The sequence below is a fragment of the Vipera ursinii genome (genome assembly GCF_947247035.1).
Source record: "Vipera ursinii genome assembly, chromosome: 5".
NCBI classification, from domain to species: Eukaryota; Metazoa; Chordata; class Lepidosauria; order Squamata; family Viperidae; genus Vipera; species Vipera ursinii.
In genome coordinates, this window is record NC_139518.1 from 89,019,600 (window position 1) to 89,038,455 (window position 18,856).

Genomic DNA, 18,856 nt, shown 5'->3' on the forward strand with positions numbered 1-18,856 from the left:
TGTGTTTGTTTTTCGAATTTGAGCTCTATCTGCAAAGGGCACTTTTCTTGCTAAAAGCAGTTTTTCCTAACAAATGCAAGATATAACATGGGCTATCTCCGCAAGGAGACATCAGATCTGCATAACTCATGGTTTTTTGGTCTTCGGTGAGCCGGGGGAACATGAAAATGTGTTTGTTTTTCGAATTTGATCTCTATCTGCAAAGGGCACTTTTTATTATGCTATAAGCAGTTTTTCCTAACAAATGCAAGATATAACATGGGCTATCTCCGCAAGGAGTCATCAGATCTGTAAAACTCATGGTTTTTTGGTCTTCGGTGAGCCGGGGGAACATGAATATGTGTTTGTTTTTCGAATTTGAGCTCTATCTGCAAAGGGCACTTTTCTTGCTAAAAGCAGTTTTTCCTAACAAATGCAAGATATAACATGGGCTATCTCCGCAAGGAGACATCAGATCTGCATAACTCATGGTTTTTTGGTCTTCGGTGAGCCGGGAGAACATGAATATGTGTTTGTTTTTCGAATTTGAGCTCTATCTGCCAAGGGCACTTTTCTTGCTAAAAGCAGTTTTTCCTAACAAATGCAAGATATAACATGGGCTATCTCCGCAAGGAGACATCTGATCTGCATAACTCATGGTTTTTTGGTCTTCGGTGAGCCGGGGGAACATGAATATGTGTTTGTTTTTCAAATTTGAGCTCTATCTGCAAAGGGCACTTTTCTTGCTAAAAGCAGTTTTTCCTAACAAATGCAAGATATAACATGGGCTATCTCCGCAAGGAGACATCAGATCTGCATAACTCATGGTTTTTTGGTCTTTGGTGAGCCGGGGGAACATGAATACGTGTTTGTTTTTCGAATTTGAGCTCTATCTGCAAAGGGCACTTTTCTTGCTAAAAGCAGTTTTTCCTAACAAATGCAAGATATAACATGGGCTATCTCCTCAAGGAGACATCAGATCTGCATAACTCATGGTTTTTTGGTCTTCGGTGAGCCGGGGGAACATGAATATGTGTTTGTTTTTCGAATTTGAGCTCTATCTGCAAAGGGCACTTTTCTTGCTAAAAGCAGTTTTTCCTAACAAATGCAAGATATAACATGGGCTATCTCCGCAAGGAGACATGAGATCTGCATAACTCATGCTTTTTTGGTCTTCGGTGAGCCGGGGGAACATGAATATGTGTTTGTTTTTCGAATTTGAGCTCTATCTGCAAAGGGCACTTTTCTTGCTAAAAGCAGTTTTTCCTAACAAATGCAAGATATAACATGGGCTATCTCCACAAGGAGACATCAGATCTGCATAACTCATGGTTTTTTGGTCTTCGGTGAGCCGGGGGAACATGAATATGTGTTTGTTTTTCGAATTTGAGCTCTATCTGCAAAGGGCACTTTTCTTGCTAAAAGCAGTTTTTCCTAACAAATGCAAGATATAACATGGGCTATCTCCGCAAGGAGACATCAGATCTGCATAACTCATGGTTTTTTGGTCTTCGGTGAGCGAGGGGAACATGAATATGTGTTTGTTTTTCGAATTTGAGCTCTATCTGCAAAGGGCACTTTTCTTGCTAAAAGCAGTTTTTCCTAACAAATGCAAGATATAACATGGGCTATCTCCGCAAGGAGACATCAGATCTACATAACTCATGGTTTTTTGGTCTTCGGTGAGCGAGGGGAACATGAATATGTGTTTGTTTTTCGAATTTGAGCTCTATCTGCAAAGGGCACTTTTCTTGCTAAAAGCAGTTTTTCCTAACAAATGCAAGATATAACATGGGCTATCTCCGCAAGGAGACATCAGATCTGCATAACTCATGGTTTTTTGGTCTTCGGTGAGCGAGGGGAACATGAATATGTGTTTGTTTTTCGAATTTGAGCTCTATCTGCAAAGGGCACTTTTCTTGCTAAAAGCAGTTTTTCCTAACAAATGCAAGATATAACATGGGCTATCTCCGCAAGGAGACATCAGATCTGCATAACTCATGGTTTTTTGGTCTTCGGTGAGCCGGGGGAACATGAATATGTGTTTGTTTTTCGAATTTGAGCTCTATCTGCAAAGGGCACTTTTCTTGCTAAAAGCAGTTTTTCCTAACAAATGCAAGATATAACATGGGCTATCTCCGCAAGGAGACATCAGATCTGCATAACTCATGGTTTTTTGGTCTTCGGTGAGCAAGGGGAACATGAAAATGTGTTTGTTTTTCGAATTTGAGCTCTATCTGCAAAGGGCACTTTTCTTGGTAAAAGCAGTTTTTCCTAACAAATGCAAGATATAACATGGGCTATCTCCGCAAGGAGACATCAGATCTGCATAACTCATGGTTTTTTTGGTCTTCGGTGAGCCGGGGGAACATGAATATGTGTTTGTTTTTCGAATTTGAGCTCTATCTGCAAAGGGCACTTTTCTTGCTAAAAGCAGTTTTTCCTAACAAATGCAAGATATAACATGGGCTATCTCCGCAAGGAGACATCAGATCTGCATAACTCATGGTTTTTTGGTCTTCGGTGAGCCGGGGGAACATGAATATGTGTTTGTTTTTCGAATTTGAGCTCTATCTGCAAAGGGCACTTTTCTTGCTAAAAGCAGTTTTTCCTAACAAATGCAAGATATAACATGGGCTATCTCCGCAAGGAGACATCAGATCTGCATAACTCATGGTTTTTTGGTCTTCGGTGAGCCGGGGGAACATGAATATGTGTTTGTTTTTCGAATTTGAGCTCTATCTGCAAAGTGCACTTTTCTTGCTAAAAGCAGTTTTTCCTAACAAATGCAAGATATAACATGGGCTATCTCCGCAAGGAGACATCAGATCTGCATAACTCATGGTTTTTTGGTCTTCGGTGAGCGAGGGGAACATGAATATGTGTTTGTTTTTCGAATTTGAGCTCTATCTGCAAAGGGCACTTTTCTTGCTAAAAGCAGTTTTTCCTAACAAATGCAAGATATAACATGGGCTATCTCCGCAAGGAGACATCAGATCTACATAACTCATGGTTTTTTGGTCTTCGGTGAGCCGGGGGAACATGAATATGTGTTTGTTTTTCAAATTTGAGCTCTATCTGCAAAGGGCACTTTTCTTGCTAAAAGCAGTTTTTCCTAACAAATGCAAGATATAACATGGGCTATCTCCGCAAGGAGACATCAGATCTGCATAACTCATGGTTTTTTGGTCTTCGGTGAGCAGGGGGAACATGAATATGTGTTTGTTTTTCGAATTTGAGCTCTATCTGCAAAGGGCACTTTTCTTGCTAAAAGCAGTTTTTCCTAACAAATGCAAGATATAACATGGGCTATCTCCGCAAGGAGACATCAGATCTGCATAACTCATGGTTTTTTGGTCTTCGGTGAGCCGGGGGAACATGAATATGTGTTTGTTTTTCGAATTTGAGCTCTATCTGCAAAGGGCACTTTTCTTGCTAAAAGCAGTTTTTCCTAACAAATGCAAGATATAACATGGGGTATCTCCGCAAGGAGACATCAGATCTGCATAACTCATGGTTTTTTGGTCTTCGGTCAGCCGGGGGAACATGAATATGTGTTTGTTTTTCGAATTTGAGCTCTATCTGCAAAGGGCACTTTTCTTGCTAAAAGCAGTTTTTCCTAACAAATGCAAGATATAACATGGGCTATCTCCGCAAGGAGACATCAGATCTGCATAACTCATGGTTTTTTGGTCTTCGGTGAGCCGGGGGAACATGAATATGTGTTTGTTTTTCGAATTTGAGCTCTATCTGCAAAGGGCACTTTTCTTGCTAAAAGCAGTTTTTCCTAACAAATGCAAGATATAACATGGGCTATCTCCGCAAGGAGACATCAGATCTGCATAACTCATGGTTTTTTGGTCTTCGGTGAGCGAGGGGAACATGAAAATGTGTTTGTTTTTCGAATTTGAGCTCTATCTGCAAAGGGCACTTTTCTTGCTAAAAGCAGTTTTTCCTAACAAATGCAAGATATAACATGGGCTATCTCCGCAAGGAGACATCAGATCTGCATAACTCATGGTTTTTTGGTCTTCGGTGAGCCGGGGGAACATGAATATGTGTTTGTTTTTCGAATTTGAGCTCTATCTGCAAAGGGCACTTTTCTTGCTAAAAGCAGTTTTTCCTAACAAATGCAAGATATAACATGGGCTATCTCCGCAAGGAGACATCAAATCTACATAACTCATGGTTTTTTGGTCTTCGGTGAGCGAGGGGAACATGAATATGTGTTTGTTTTTCGAATTTGAGCTCTATCTGCAAAGGGCACTTTTCTTGCTAAAAGCAGTTTTTCCTAACAAATGCAAGATATAACATGGGCTATCTCCGCAAGGAGACATCAGATCTGCATAACTCATGGTTTTTTGGTCTTCGGTGAGCGAGGGGAACATGAATATGTGTTTGTTTTTCGAATTTGAGCTCTATCTGCAAAGGGCACTTTTCTTGCTAAAAGCAGTTTTTCCTAACAAATGCAAGATATAACATGGGCTATCTCCGCAAGGAGACATCAGATCTGCATAACTCATGGTTTTTTGGTCTTCGGTGAGCCGGGGGAACATGAATATGTGTTTGTTTTTCGAATTTGAGCTCTATCTGCAAAGGGCACTTTTCTTGCTAAAAGCAGTTTTTCCTAACAAATGCAAGATATAACATGGGCTATCTCCGCAAGGAGACATCAGATCTGCATAACTCATGGTTTTTTGGTCTTCGGTGAGCGAGGGGAACATGAAAATGTGTTTGTTTTTCAAATTTGAGCTCTATCTGCAAAGGGCACTTTTCTTGCTAAAAGCAGTTTTTCCTAAGAAATGCAAGATATAACATGGGCTATCTCCGCAAGGAGACATCAGATCTGCATAACTCATGGTTTTTTGGTCTTCGGTGAGCCGGGGGAACATGAATATGTGTTTGTTTTTCGAATTTGAGCTCTATCTGCAAAGGGCACTTTTCTTGCTAAAAGCAGTTTTTCCTAACAAATGCAAGATATAACATGGGCTATCTCCGCAAGGAGACATCAGATCTACATAACTCATGGTTTTTTGGTCTTCGGTGAGCGAGGGGAACATGAATATGTGTTTGTTTTTCGAATTTGAGCTCTATCTGCAAAGGGCACTTTTCTTGCTAAAAGCAGTTTTTCCTAACAAATGCAAGATATAACATGGGCTATCTCCGCAAGGAGACATCAGATCTACATAACTCATGGTTTTTTGGTCTTCGGTGAGCGAGGGGAACATGAATATGTGTTTGTTTTTCGAATTTGAGCTCTATCTGCAAAGGGCACTTTTCTTGCTAAAAGCAGTTTTTCCTAACAAATGCAAGATATAACATGGGCTATCTCCGCAAGGAGACATCAGATCTGCATAACTCATGGTTTTTTGGTCTTCGGTGAGCCGGGGGAACATGAATATGTGTTTGTTTTTCGAATTTGAGCTCTATCTGCAAAGGTCACTTTTCTTGCTAAAAGCAGTTTTTCCTAACAAATGCAAGATATAACATGGGCTATCTCCGCAAGGAGACATCAGATCTGCATAACTCATGGTTTTTTGGTCTTCGGTGAGCGAGGGGAACATGAAAATGTGTTTGTTTTTCGAATTTGAGCTCTATCTGCAAAGGGCACTTTTCTTGCTAAAAGCAGTTTTTCCTAACAAATGCAAGATATAACATGGGCTATCTCCGCAAGGAGACATCAGATCTGCATAACTCATGGTTTTTTTGGTCTTCGGTGAGCCGGGGGAACATGAATATGTGTTTGTTTTTCGAATTTGAGCTCTATCTGCAAAGGGCACTTTTCTTGCTAAAAGCAGTTTTTCCTAACAAATGCAAGATATAACATGGGCTATCTCCGCAAGGAGACATCAGATCTGCATAACTCATGGTTTTTTGGTCTTCGGTGAGCCGGGGGGAACATGAATATGTTTGTTTTTCGAATTTGAGCTCTATCTGCAAAGGGCACTTTTCTTGCTAAAAGCAGTTTTTCCTAACAAATGCAAGATATAACATGGGCTATCTCCTCAAGGAGACATCAGATCTGCATAACTCATGGTTTTTTGGTCTTCGGTGAGCGGGGGGAACATGAATATGTGTTTGTTTTTCGAATTTGAGCTCTATCTGCAAAGGGCACTTTTCTTGCTAAAAGCAGTTTTTCCTAACAAATGCAAGATATAACATGGGCTATCTCCGCAAGGAGACATCAGATCTGCATAACTCATGGTTTTTTGGTCTTCGGTGAGCCGGGGGAACATGAAAATGTGTTTGTTTTTCGAATTTGATCTCTATCTGCAAAGGGCACTTTTTATTATGCTATAAGCAGTTTTTCCTAACAAATGCAAGATATAACATGGGCTATCTCCGCAAGGAGACATCAGATCTGCATAACTCATGGTTTTTTGGTCTTCGGTGAGCGAGGGGAACATGAAAATGTGTTTGTTTTTCAAATTTGAGCTCTATCTGCAAAGGGCACTTTTCTTGCTAAAAGCAGTTTTTCCTAAGAAATGCAAGATATAACATGGGCTATCTCCGCAAGGAGACATCAGATCTGCATAACTCATGGTTTTTTGGTCTTCGGTGAGCCGGGGGAACATGAATATGTGTTTGTTTTTCGAATTTGAGCTCTATCTGCAAAGGGCACTTTTCTTGCTAAAAGCAGTTTTTCCTAACAAATGCAAGATATAACATGGGCTATCTCCGCAAGGAGACATCAGATCTGCATAACTCATGGTTTTTTGGTCTTCGGTGAGCGAGGGGAACATGAAAATGTGTTTGTTTTTCAAATTTGAGCTCTATCTGCAAAGGGCACTTTTCTTGCTAAAAGCAGTTTTTCCTAAGAAATGCAAGATATAACATGGGCTATCTCCGCAAGGAGACATCAGATCTGCATAACTCATGGTTTTTTGGTCTTCGGTGAGCCGGGGGAACATGAATATGTGTTTGTTTTTCGAATTTGAGCTCTATCTGCAAAGGGCACTTTTCTTGCTAAAAGCAGTTTTTCCTAACAAATGCAAGATATAACATGGGCTATCTCCGCAAGGAGACATCAGATCTACATAACTCATGGTTTTTTGGTCTTCGGTGAGCGAGGGGAACATGAATATGTGTTTGTTTTTCGAATTTGAGCTCTATCTGCAAAGGGCACTTTTCTTGCTAAAAGCAGTTTTTCCTAACAAATGCAAGATATAACATGGGCTATCTCCGCAAGGAGACATCAGATCTACATAACTCATGGTTTTTTGGTCTTCGGTGAGCGAGGGGAACATGAATATGTGTTTGTTTTTCGAATTTGAGCTCTATCTGCAAAGGGCACTTTTCTTGCTAAAAGCAGTTTTTCCTAACAAATGCAAGATATAACATGGGCTATCTCCGCAAGGAGACATCAGATCTGCATAACTCATGGTTTTTTGGTCTTCGGTGAGCCGGGGGAACATGAATATGTGTTTGTTTTTCGAATTTGAGCTCTATCTGCAAAGGTCACTTTTCTTGCTAAAAGCAGTTTTTCCTAACAAATGCAAGATATAACATGGGCTATCTCCGCAAGGAGACATCAGATCTGCATAACTCATGGTTTTTTGGTCTTCGGTGAGCGAGGGGAACATGAAAATGTGTTTGTTTTTCGAATTTGAGCTCTATCTGCAAAGGGCACTTTTCTTGCTAAAAGCAGTTTTTCCTAACAAATGCAAGATATAACATGGGCTATCTCCGCAAGGAGACATCAGATCTGCATAACTCATGGTTTTTTTGGTCTTCGGTGAGCCGGGGGAACATGAATATGTGTTTGTTTTTCGAATTTGAGCTCTATCTGCAAAGGGCACTTTTCTTGCTAAAAGCAGTTTTTCCTAACAAATGCAAGATATAACATGGGCTATCTCCGCAAGGAGACATCAGATCTGCATAACTCATGGTTTTTTGGTCTTCGGTGAGCCGGGGGGAACATGAATATGTTTGTTTTTCGAATTTGAGCTCTATCTGCAAAGGGCACTTTTCTTGCTAAAAGCAGTTTTTCCTAACAAATGCAAGATATAACATGGGCTATCTCCTCAAGGAGACATCAGATCTGCATAACTCATGGTTTTTTGGTCTTCGGTGAGCGGGGGGAACATGAATATGTGTTTGTTTTTCGAATTTGAGCTCTATCTGCAAAGGGCACTTTTCTTGCTAAAAGCAGTTTTTCCTAACAAATGCAAGATATAACATGGGCTATCTCCGCAAGGAGACATCAGATCTGCATAACTCATGGTTTTTTGGTCTTCGGTGAGCCGGGGGAACATGAAAATGTGTTTGTTTTTCGAATTTGATCTCTATCTGCAAAGGGCACTTTTTATTATGCTATAAGCAGTTTTTCCTAACAAATGCAAGATATAACATGGGCTATCTCCGCAAGGAGTCATCAGATCTGTAAAACTCATGGTTTTTTGGTCTTCGGTGAGCCGGGGGAACATGAATATGTGTTTGTTTTTCGAATTTGAGCTCTATCTGCAAAGGGCACTTTTCTTGCTAAAAGCAGTTTTTCCTAACAAATGCAAGATATAACATGGGCTATCTCCGCAAGGAGACATCAGATCTGCATAACTCATGGTTTTTTGGTCTTCGGTGAGCCGGGAGAACATGAATATGTGTTTGTTTTTCGAATTTGAGCTCTATCTGCCAAGGGCACTTTTCTTGCTAAAAGCAGTTTTTCCTAACAAATGCAAGATATAACATGGGCTATCTCCGCAAGGAGACATCTGATCTGCATAACTCATGGTTTTTTGGTCTTCGGTGAGCCGGGGGAACATGAATATGTGTTTGTTTTTCAAATTTGAGCTCTATCTGCAAAGGGCACTTTTCTTGCTAAAAGCAGTTTTTCCTAACAAATGCAAGATATAACATGGGCTATCTCCGCAAGGAGACATCAGATCTGCATAACTCATGGTTTTTTGGTCTTTGGTGAGCCGGGGGAACATGAATACGTGTTTGTTTTTCGAATTTGAGCTCTATCTGCAAAGGGCACTTTTCTTGCTAAAAGCAGTTTTTCCTAACAAATGCAAGATATAACATGGGCTATCTCCTCAAGGAGACATCAGATCTGCATAACTCATGGTTTTTTGGTCTTCGGTGAGCCGGGGGAACATGAATATGTGTTTGTTTTTCGAATTTGAGCTCTATCTGCAAAGGGCACTTTTCTTGCTAAAAGCAGTTTTTCCTAACAAATGCAAGATATAACATGGGCTATCTCCGCAAGGAGACATGAGATCTGCATAACTCATGGTTTTTTGGTCTTCGGTGAGCCGGGGGAACATGAATATGTGTTTGTTTTTCGAATTTGAGCTCTATCTGCAAAGGGCACTTTTCTTGCTAAAAGCAGTTTTTCCTAACAAATGCAAGATATAACATGGGCTATCTCCACAAGGAGACATCAGATCTGCATAACTCATGGTTTTTTGGTCTTCGGTGAGCCGGGGGAACATGAATATGTGTTTGTTTTTCGAATTTGAGCTCTATCTGCAAAGGGCACTTTTCTTGCTAAAAGCAGTTTTTCCTAACAAATGCAAGATATAACATGGGCTATCTCCGCAAGGAGACATCAGATCTGCATAACTCATGGTTTTTTGGTCTTCGGTGAGCGAGGGGAACATGAATATGTGTTTGTTTTTCGAATTTGAGCTCTATCTGCAAAGGGCACTTTTCTTGCTAAAAGCAGTTTTTCCTAACAAATGCAAGATATAACATGGGCTATCTCCGCAAGGAGACATCAGATCTACATAACTCATGGTTTTTTGGTCTTCGGTGAGCGAGGGGAACATGAATATGTGTTTGTTTTTCGAATTTGAGCTCTATCTGCAAAGGGCACTTTTCTTGCTAAAAGCAGTTTTTCCTAACAAATGCAAGATATAACATGGGCTATCTCCGCAAGGAGACATCAGATCTGCATAACTCATGGTTTTTTGGTCTTCGGTGAGCGAGGGGAACATGAATATGTGTTTGTTTTTCGAATTTGAGCTCTATCTGCAAAGGGCACTTTTCTTGCTAAAAGCAGTTTTTCCTAACAAATGCAAGATATAACATGGGCTATCTCCGCAAGGAGACATCAGATCTGCATAACTCATGGTTTTTTGGTCTTCGGTGAGCAAGGGGAACATGAAAATGTGTTTGTTTTTCGAATTTGAGCTCTATCTGCAAAGGGCACTTTTCTTGGTAAAAGCAGTTTTTCCTAACAAATGCAAGATATAACATGGGCTATCTCCGCAAGGAGACATCAGATCTGCATAACTCATGGTTTTTTTGGTCTTCGGTGAGCCGGGGGAACATGAATATGTGTTTGTTTTTCGAATTTGAGCTCTATCTGCAAAGGGCACTTTTCTTGCTAAAAGCAGTTTTTCCTAACAAATGCAAGATATAACATGGGCTATCTCCGCAAGGAGACATCAGATCTGCATAACTCATGGTTTTTTGGTCTTCGGTGAGCCGGGGGAACATGAATATGTGTTTGTTTTTCGAATTTGAGCTCTATCTGCAAAGGGCACTTTTCTTGCTAAAAGCAGTTTTTCCTAACAAATGCAAGATATAACATGGGCTATCTCCGCAAGGAGACATCAGATCTGCATAACTCATGGTTTTTTGGTCTTCGGTGAGCCGGGGGAACATGAATATGTGTTTGTTTTTCGAATTTGAGCTCTATCTGCAAAGTGCACTTTTCTTGCTAAAAGCAGTTTTTCCTAACAAATGCAAGATATAACATGGGCTATCTCCGCAAGGAGACATCAGATCTGCATAACTCATGGTTTTTTGGTCTTCGGTGAGCGAGGGGAACATGAATATGTGTTTGTTTTTCGAATTTGAGCTCTATCTGCAAAGGGCACTTTTCTTGCTAAAAGCAGTTTTTCCTAACAAATGCAAGATATAACATGGGCTATCTCCGCAAGGAGACATCAGATCTACATAACTCATGGTTTTTTGGTCTTCGGTGAGCGAGGGGAACATGAATATGTGTTTGTTTTTCGAATTTGAGCTCTATCTGCAAAGGGCACTTTTCTTGCTAAAAGCAGTTTTTCCTAACAAATGCAAGATATAACATGGGCTATCTCCGCAAGGAGACATCAGATCTGCATAACTCATGGTTTTTTGGTCTTCGGTGAGCCGGGGGAACATGAATATGTGTTTGTTTTTCGAATTTGAGCTCTATCTGCAAAGGGCACTTTTCTTGCTAAAAGCAGTTTTTCCTAACAAATGCAAGATATAACATGGGCTATCTCCGCAAGGAGACATCAGATCTGCATAACTCATGGTTTTTTTGGTCTTCGGTGAGCCGGGGGAACATGAATATGTGTTTGTTTTTCGAATTTGAGCTCTATCTGCAAAGGGCACTTTTCTTGCTAAAAGCAGTTTTTCCTAACAAATGCAAGATATAACATGGGCTATCTCCGCAAGGAGACATCAGATCTGCATAACTCATGGTTTTTTGGTCTTCGGTGAGCCGGGGGAACATGAATATGTGTTTGTTTTTCGAATTTGAGCTCTATCTGCAAAGGGCACTTTTCATGCTAAAAGCAGTTTTTCCTAACAAATGCAAGATATAACATGGGCTATCTCCGCAAGGAGACATCAGATCTGCATAACTCATGGTTTTTTGGTCTTCGGTGAGTCGGGGGAACATGAATATGTGTTTGTTTTTCGAATTTGAGCTCTATCTGCAAAGGGCACTTTTCTTGCTAAAATCAGTTTTTCCTAACAAATGCAAGATATAACATGGGCTATCTCCGCAAGGAGACATCAGATCTACATAACTCATGGTTTTTTGGTCTTCGGTGAGCGAGGGGAACATGAATATGTGTTTGTTTTTCGAATTTGAGCTCTATCTGCAAAGGGCACTTTTCTTGCTAAAAGCAGTTTTTCCTTACAAATGCAAGATATAACATGGGCTATCTCCGCAAGGAGACATCAGATCTGCATAACTCATGGTTTTTTGGTCTTCGGTGAGCGAGGGGAACATGAATATGTGTTTGTTTTTCGAATTTGAGCTCTATCTGCAAAGGGCACTTTTCTTGCTAAAAGCAGTTTTTCCTAACAAATGCAAGATATAACATGGGGTATCTCCGCAAGGAGACATCAGATCTGCATAACTCATGGTTTTTTGGTCTTCGGTCAGCCGGGGGAACATGAATATGTGTTTGTTTTTCGAATTTGAGCTCTATCTGCAAAGGGCACTTTTCTTGCTAAAAGCAGTTTTTCCTAACAAATGCAAGATATAACATGGGCTATCTCCGCAAGGAGACATCAGATCTGCATAACTCATGGTTTTTTGGTCTTCGGTGAGCCGGGGGAACATGAATATGTGTTTGTTTTTCGAATTTGAGCTCTATCTGCAAAGGGCACTTTTCTTGCTAAAAGCAGTTTTTCCTAACAAATGCAAGATATAACATGGGCTATCTCCGCAAGGAGACATCAGATCTGCATAACTCATGGTTTTTTGGTCTTCGGTGAGCGAGGGGAACATGAATATGTGTTTGTTTTTCGAATTTGAGCTCTATCTGCAAAGGGCACTTTTCTTGCTAAAAGCAGTTTTTCCTTACAAATGCAAGATATAACATGGGCTATCTCCGCAAGGAGACATCAGATCTGCATAACTCATGGTTTTTTGGTCTTCGGTGAGCGAGGGGAACATGAATATGTGTTTGTTTTTCGAATTTGAGCTCTATCTGCAAAGGGCACTTTTCTTGCTAAAAGCAGTTTTTCCTAACAAATGCAAGATATAACATGGGGTATCTCCGCAAGGAGACATCAGATCTGCATAACTCATGGTTTTTTGGTCTTCGGTCAGCCGGGGGAACATGAATATGTGTTTGTTTTTCGAATTTGAGCTCTATCTGCAAAGGGCACTTTTCTTGCTAAAAGCAGTTTTTCCTAACAAATGCAAGATATAACATGGGCTATCTCCGCAAGGAGACATCAGATCTGCATAACTCATGGTTTTTTGGTCTTCGGTGAGCCGGGGGAACATGAATATGTGTTTGTTTTTCGAATTTGAGCTCTATCTGCAAAGGGCACTTTTCTTGCTAAAAGCAGTTTTTCCTAACAAATGCAAGATATAACATGGGCTATCTCCGCAAGGAGACATCAGATCTGCATAACTCATGGTTTTTTGGTCTTCGGTGAGCGAGGGGAACATGAAAATGTGTTTGTTTTTCGAATTTGAGCTCTATCTGCAAAGGGCACTTTTCTTGCTAAAAGCAGTTTTTCCTAACAAATGCAAGATATAACATGGGCTATCTCCGCAAGGAGACATCAGATCTGCATAACTCATGGTTTTTTGGTCTTCGGTGAGCCGGGGGAACATGAATATGTGTTTGTTTTTCGAATTTGAGCTCTATCTGCAAAGGGCACTTTTCTTGCTAAAAGCAGTTTTTCCTAACAAATGCAAGATATAACATGGGGTATCTCCGCAAGGAGACATCAGATCTGCATAACTCATGGTTTTTTGGTCTTCGGTCAGCCGGGGGAACATGAATATGTGTTTGTTTTTCGAATTTGAGCTCTATCTGCAAAGGGCACTTTTCTTGCTAAAAGCAGTTTTTCCTAACAAATGCAAGATATAACATGGGCTATCTCCGCAAGGAGACATCAGATCTGCATAACTCATGGTTTTTTGGTCTTCGGTGAGCCGGGGGAACATGAATATGTGTTTGTTTTTCGAATTTGAGCTCTATCTGCAAAGGGCACTTTTCTTGCTAAAAGCAGTTTTTCCTAACAAATGCAAGATATAACATGGGCTATCTCCGCAAGGAGACATCAGATCTGCATAACTCATGGTTTTTTGGTCTTCGGTGAGCGAGGGGAACATGAAAATGTGTTTGTTTTTCGAATTTGAGCTCTATCTGCAAAGGGCACTTTTCTTGCTAAAAGCAGTTTTTCCTAACAAATGCAAGATATAACATGGGCTATCTCCGCAAGGAGACATCAGATCTGCATAACTCATGGTTTTTTGGTCTTCGGTGAGCCTGGGGAACATGAATATGTGTTTGTTTTTCGAATTTGAGCTCTATCTGCAAAGGGCACTTTTCTTGCTAAAAGCAGTTTTTCCTAACAAATGCAAGATATAACATGGGCTATCTCCGCAAGGAGACATCAAATCTACATAACTCATGGTTTTTTGGTCTTCGGTGAGCGAGGGGAACATGAATATGTGTTTGTTTTTCGAATTTGAGCTCTATCTGCAAAGGGCACTTTTCTTGCTAAAAGCAGTTTTTCCTAACAAATGCAAGATATAACATGGGCTATCTCCGCAAGGAGACATCAGATCTGCATAACTCATGGTTTTTTGGTCTTCGGTGAGCGAGGGGAACATGAATATGTGTTTGTTTTTCGAATTTGAGCTCTATCTGCAAAGGGCACTTTTCTTGCTAAAAGCAGTTTTTCCTAACAAATGCAAGATATAACATGGGCTATCTCCGCAAGGAGACATCAGATCTGCATAACTCATGGTTTTTTGGTCTTCGGTGAGCCGGGGGAACATGAATATGTGTTTGTTTTTCGAATTTGAGCTCTATCTGCAAAGGGCACTTTTCTTGCTAAAAGCAGTTTTTCCTAACAAATGCAAGATATAACATGGGCTATCTCCGCAAGGAGACATCAGATCTGCATAACTCATGGTTTTTTGGTCTTCGGTGAGCCGGGGGAACATGAATATGTGTTTGTTTTTCGAATTTGAGCTCTATCTGCAAAGGGCACTTTTCTTGCTAAAAGCAGTTTTTCCTAACAAATGCAAGATATAACATGGGCTATCTCCGCAAGGAGACATCAGATCTGCATAACTCATGGTTTTTTGGTCTTCGGTGAGCGAGGGGAACATGAAAATGTGTTTGTTTTTCAAATTTGAGCTCTATCTGCAAAGGGCACTTTTCTTGCTAAAAGCAGTTTTTCCTAACAAATGCAAGATATAACATGGGCTATCTCCGCAAGGAGACATCAGATCTGCATAACTCATGGTTTTTTGGTCTTCGGTGAGCCGGGGGAACATGAATATGTGTTTGTTTTTCGAATTTGAGCTCTATCTGCAAAGGGCACTTTTCTTGCTAAAAGCAGTTTTTCCTAACAAATGCAAGATATAACATGGGCTATCTCCGCAAGGAGACATCAGATCTACATAACTCATGGTTTTTTGGTCTTCGGTGAGCGAGGGGAACATGAATATGTGTTTGTTTTTCGAATTTGAGCTCTATCTGCAAAGGGCACTTTTCTTGCTAAAAGCAGTTTTTCCTAACAAATGCAAGATATAACATGGGCTATCTCCGCAAGGAGACATCAGATCTACATAACTCATGGTTTTTTGGTCTTCGGTGAGCGAGGGGAACATGAATATGTGTTTGTTTTTCGAATTTGAGCTCTATCTGCAAAGGGCACTTTTCTTGCTAAAAGCAGTTTTTCCTAACAAATGCAAGATATAACATGGGCTATCTCCGCAAGGAGACATCAGATCTGCATAACTCATGGTTTTTTGGTCTTCGGTGAGCCGGGGGAACATGAATATGTGTTTGTTTTTCGAATTTGAGCTCTATCTGCAAAGGTCACTTTTCTTGCTAAAAGCAGTTTTTCCTAACAAATGCAAGATATAACATGGGCTATCTCCGCAAGGAGACATCAGATCTGCATAACTCATGGTTTTTTGGTCTTCGGTGAGCGAGGGGAACATGAAAATGTGTTTGTTTTTCGAATTTGAGCTCTATCTGCAAAGGGCACTTTTCTTGCTAAAAGCAGTTTTTCCTAACAAATGCAAGATATAACATGGGCTATCTCCGCAAGGAGACATCAGATCTGCATAACTCATGGTTTTTTTGGTCTTCGGTGAGCCGGGGGAACATGAATATGTGTTTGTTTTTCGAATTTGAGCTCTATCTGCAAAGGGCACTTTTCTTGCTAAAAGCAGTTTTTCCTAACAAATGCAAGATATAACATGGGCTATCTCCGCAAGGAGACATCAGATCTGCATAACTCATGGTTTTTTGGTCTTCGGTGAGCCGGGGGGAACATGAATATGTTTGTTTTTCGAATTTGAGCTCTATCTGCAAAGGGCACTTTTCTTGCTAAAAGCAGTTTTTCCTAACAAATGCAAGATATAACATGGGCTATCTCCTCAAGGAGACATCAGATCTGCATAACTCATGGTTTTTTGGTCTTCGGTGAGCGGGGGGAACATGAATATGTGTTTGTTTTTCGAATTTGAGCTCTATCTGCAAAGGGCACTTTTCTTGCTAAAAGCAGTTTTTCCTAACAAATGCAAGATATAACATGGGCTATCTCCGCAAGGAGACATCAGATCTGCATAACTCATGGTTTTTTGGTCTTCGGTGAGCCGGGGGAACATGAAAATGTGTTTGTTTTTCGAATTTGATCTCTATATGCAAAGGGCACTTTTTATTATGCTATAAGCAGTTTTTCCTAACAAATGCAAGATATAACATGGGCTATCTCCGCAAGGAGACATCAGATCTGTAAAACTCATGGTTTTTTGGTCTTCGGTGAGCCGGGGGAACATGAATATGTGTTTGTTTTTCGAATTTGAGCTCTATCTGCAAAGGGCACTTTTCTTGCTAAAAGCAGTTTTTCCTAACAAATGCAAGATATAACATGGGCTATCTCCGCAAGGAGACATCAGATCTGCATAACTCATGGTTTTTTGGTCTTCGGTGAGCCGGGAGAACATGAATATGTGTTTGTTTTTCGAATTTGAGCTCTATCTGCCAAGGGCACTTTTCTTGCTAAAAGCAGTTTTTCCTAACAAATGCAAGATATAACATGGGCTATCTCCGCAAGGAGACATCTGATCTGCATAACTCATGGTTTTTTGGTCTTCGGTGAGCCGGGGGAACATGAATATGTGTTTGTTTTTCAAATTTGAGCTCTATCTGCAAAGGGCACTTTTCTTGCTAAAAGCAGTTTTTCCTAACAAATGCAAGATATAACATGGGCTATCTCCGCAAGGAGACATCAGATCTGCATAACTCATGGTTTTTTGGTCTTTGGTGAGCCGGGGGAACATGAATACGTGTTTGTTTTTCGAATTTGAGCTCTATCTGCAAAGGGCACTTTTCTTGCTAAAAGCAGTTTTTCCTAACAAATGCAAGATATAACATGGGCTATCTCCTCAAGGAGACATCAGATCTGCATAACTCATGGTTTTTTGGTCTTCGGTGAGCCGGGGGAACATGAATATGTGTTTGTTTTTCGAATTTGAGCTCTATCTGCAAAGGGCACTTTTCTTGCTAAAAGCAGTTTTTCCTAACAAATGCAAGATATAACATGGGCTATCTCCGCAAGGAGACATGAGATCTGCATAACTCATGGTTTTTTGGTCTTCGGTGAGCCGGGGGAACATGAATATGTGTTTGTTTTTCGAATTTGAGCTCTATCTGCAAAGGGCACTTTTCTTGCTAAAAGCAGTTTTTCCTAACAAATGCAAGATATAACATGGGCTATCTCCACAAGGAGACATCAGATCTGCATAACTCATGGTTTTTTGGTCTTCGGTGAGCCGGGGGAACATGAATATGTGTTTGTTTTTCGAATTTGAGCTCTATCTGCAAAGGGCACTTTTCTTGCTAAAAGCAGTTTTTCCTAACAAATGCAAGATATAACATGGGCTATCTCCGCAAGGAGACATCAGATCTGCATAACTCATGGTTTTTTGGTCTTCGGTGAGCGAGGGGAACATGAATATGTGTTTGTTTTTCGAATTTGAGCTCTATCTGCAAAGGGCACTTTTCTTGCTAAAAGCAGTTTTTCCTAACAAATGCAAGATATAACATGGGCTATCTCCGCAAGGAGACATCAGATCTACATAACTCATGGTTTTTTGGTCTTCGGTGAGCGAGGGGAACATGAATATGTGTTTGTTTTTCGAATTTGAGCTCTATCTGCAAAGGGCACTTTTCTTGCTAAAAGCAGTTTTTCCTAACAAATGCAAGATATAACATGGGCTATCTCCGCAAGGAGACATCAGATCTGCATAACTCATGGTTTTTTGGTCTTCGGTGAGCGAGGGGAACATGAATATGTGTTTGTTTTTCGAATTTGAGCTCTATCTGCAAAGGGCACTTTTCTTGCTAAAAGCAGTTTTTCCTAACAAATGCAAGATATAACATGGGCTATCTCCGCAAGGAGACATCAGATCTGCATAACTCATGGTTTTTTGGTCTTCGGTGAGCCGGGGGAACATGAATATGTGTTTGTTTTTCGAATTTGAGCTCTATCTGCAAAGGGCACTTTTCTTGCTAAAAGCAGTTTTTCCTAACAAATGCAAGATATAACATGGGCTATCTCCGCAAGGAGACATCAGATCTGCATAACTCATGGTTTTTTGGTCTTCGGTGAGCAAGGGGAACATGAAAATGTGTTTGTTTTTCGAATTTGAGCTCTATCTGCAAAGGGCACTTTTCTTGCTAAAAGCAGTTTTTCCTAACAAATGCAAGATATAACATGGGCTATCTCCGCAAGGAGACATCAGATCTGCATAACTCATGGTTTTTTTGGTCTTCGGTGAGCCGGGGGAACATGAATATGTGTTTGTTTTTCGAATTTGAGCTCTATCTGCAAAGGGCACTTTTCTTGCTAAAAGCAGTTTTTCCTAACAAATGCAAGATATAACATGGGCTATCTCCGCAAGGAGACATCAGATCTGCATAACTCATGGTTTTTTGGTCTTCGGTGAGCCGGGGGAACATGAATATGTGTTTGTTTTTCGAATTTGAGCTCTATCTGCAAAGGGCACTTTTCATGCTAAAAGCAGTTTTTCCTAACAAATGCAAGATATAACATGGGCTATCTCCGCAAGGAGACATCAGATCTGCATAACTCATGGTTTTTTGGTCTTCGGTGAGCCGGGGGAACATGAATATGTGTTTGTTTTTCGAATTTGAGC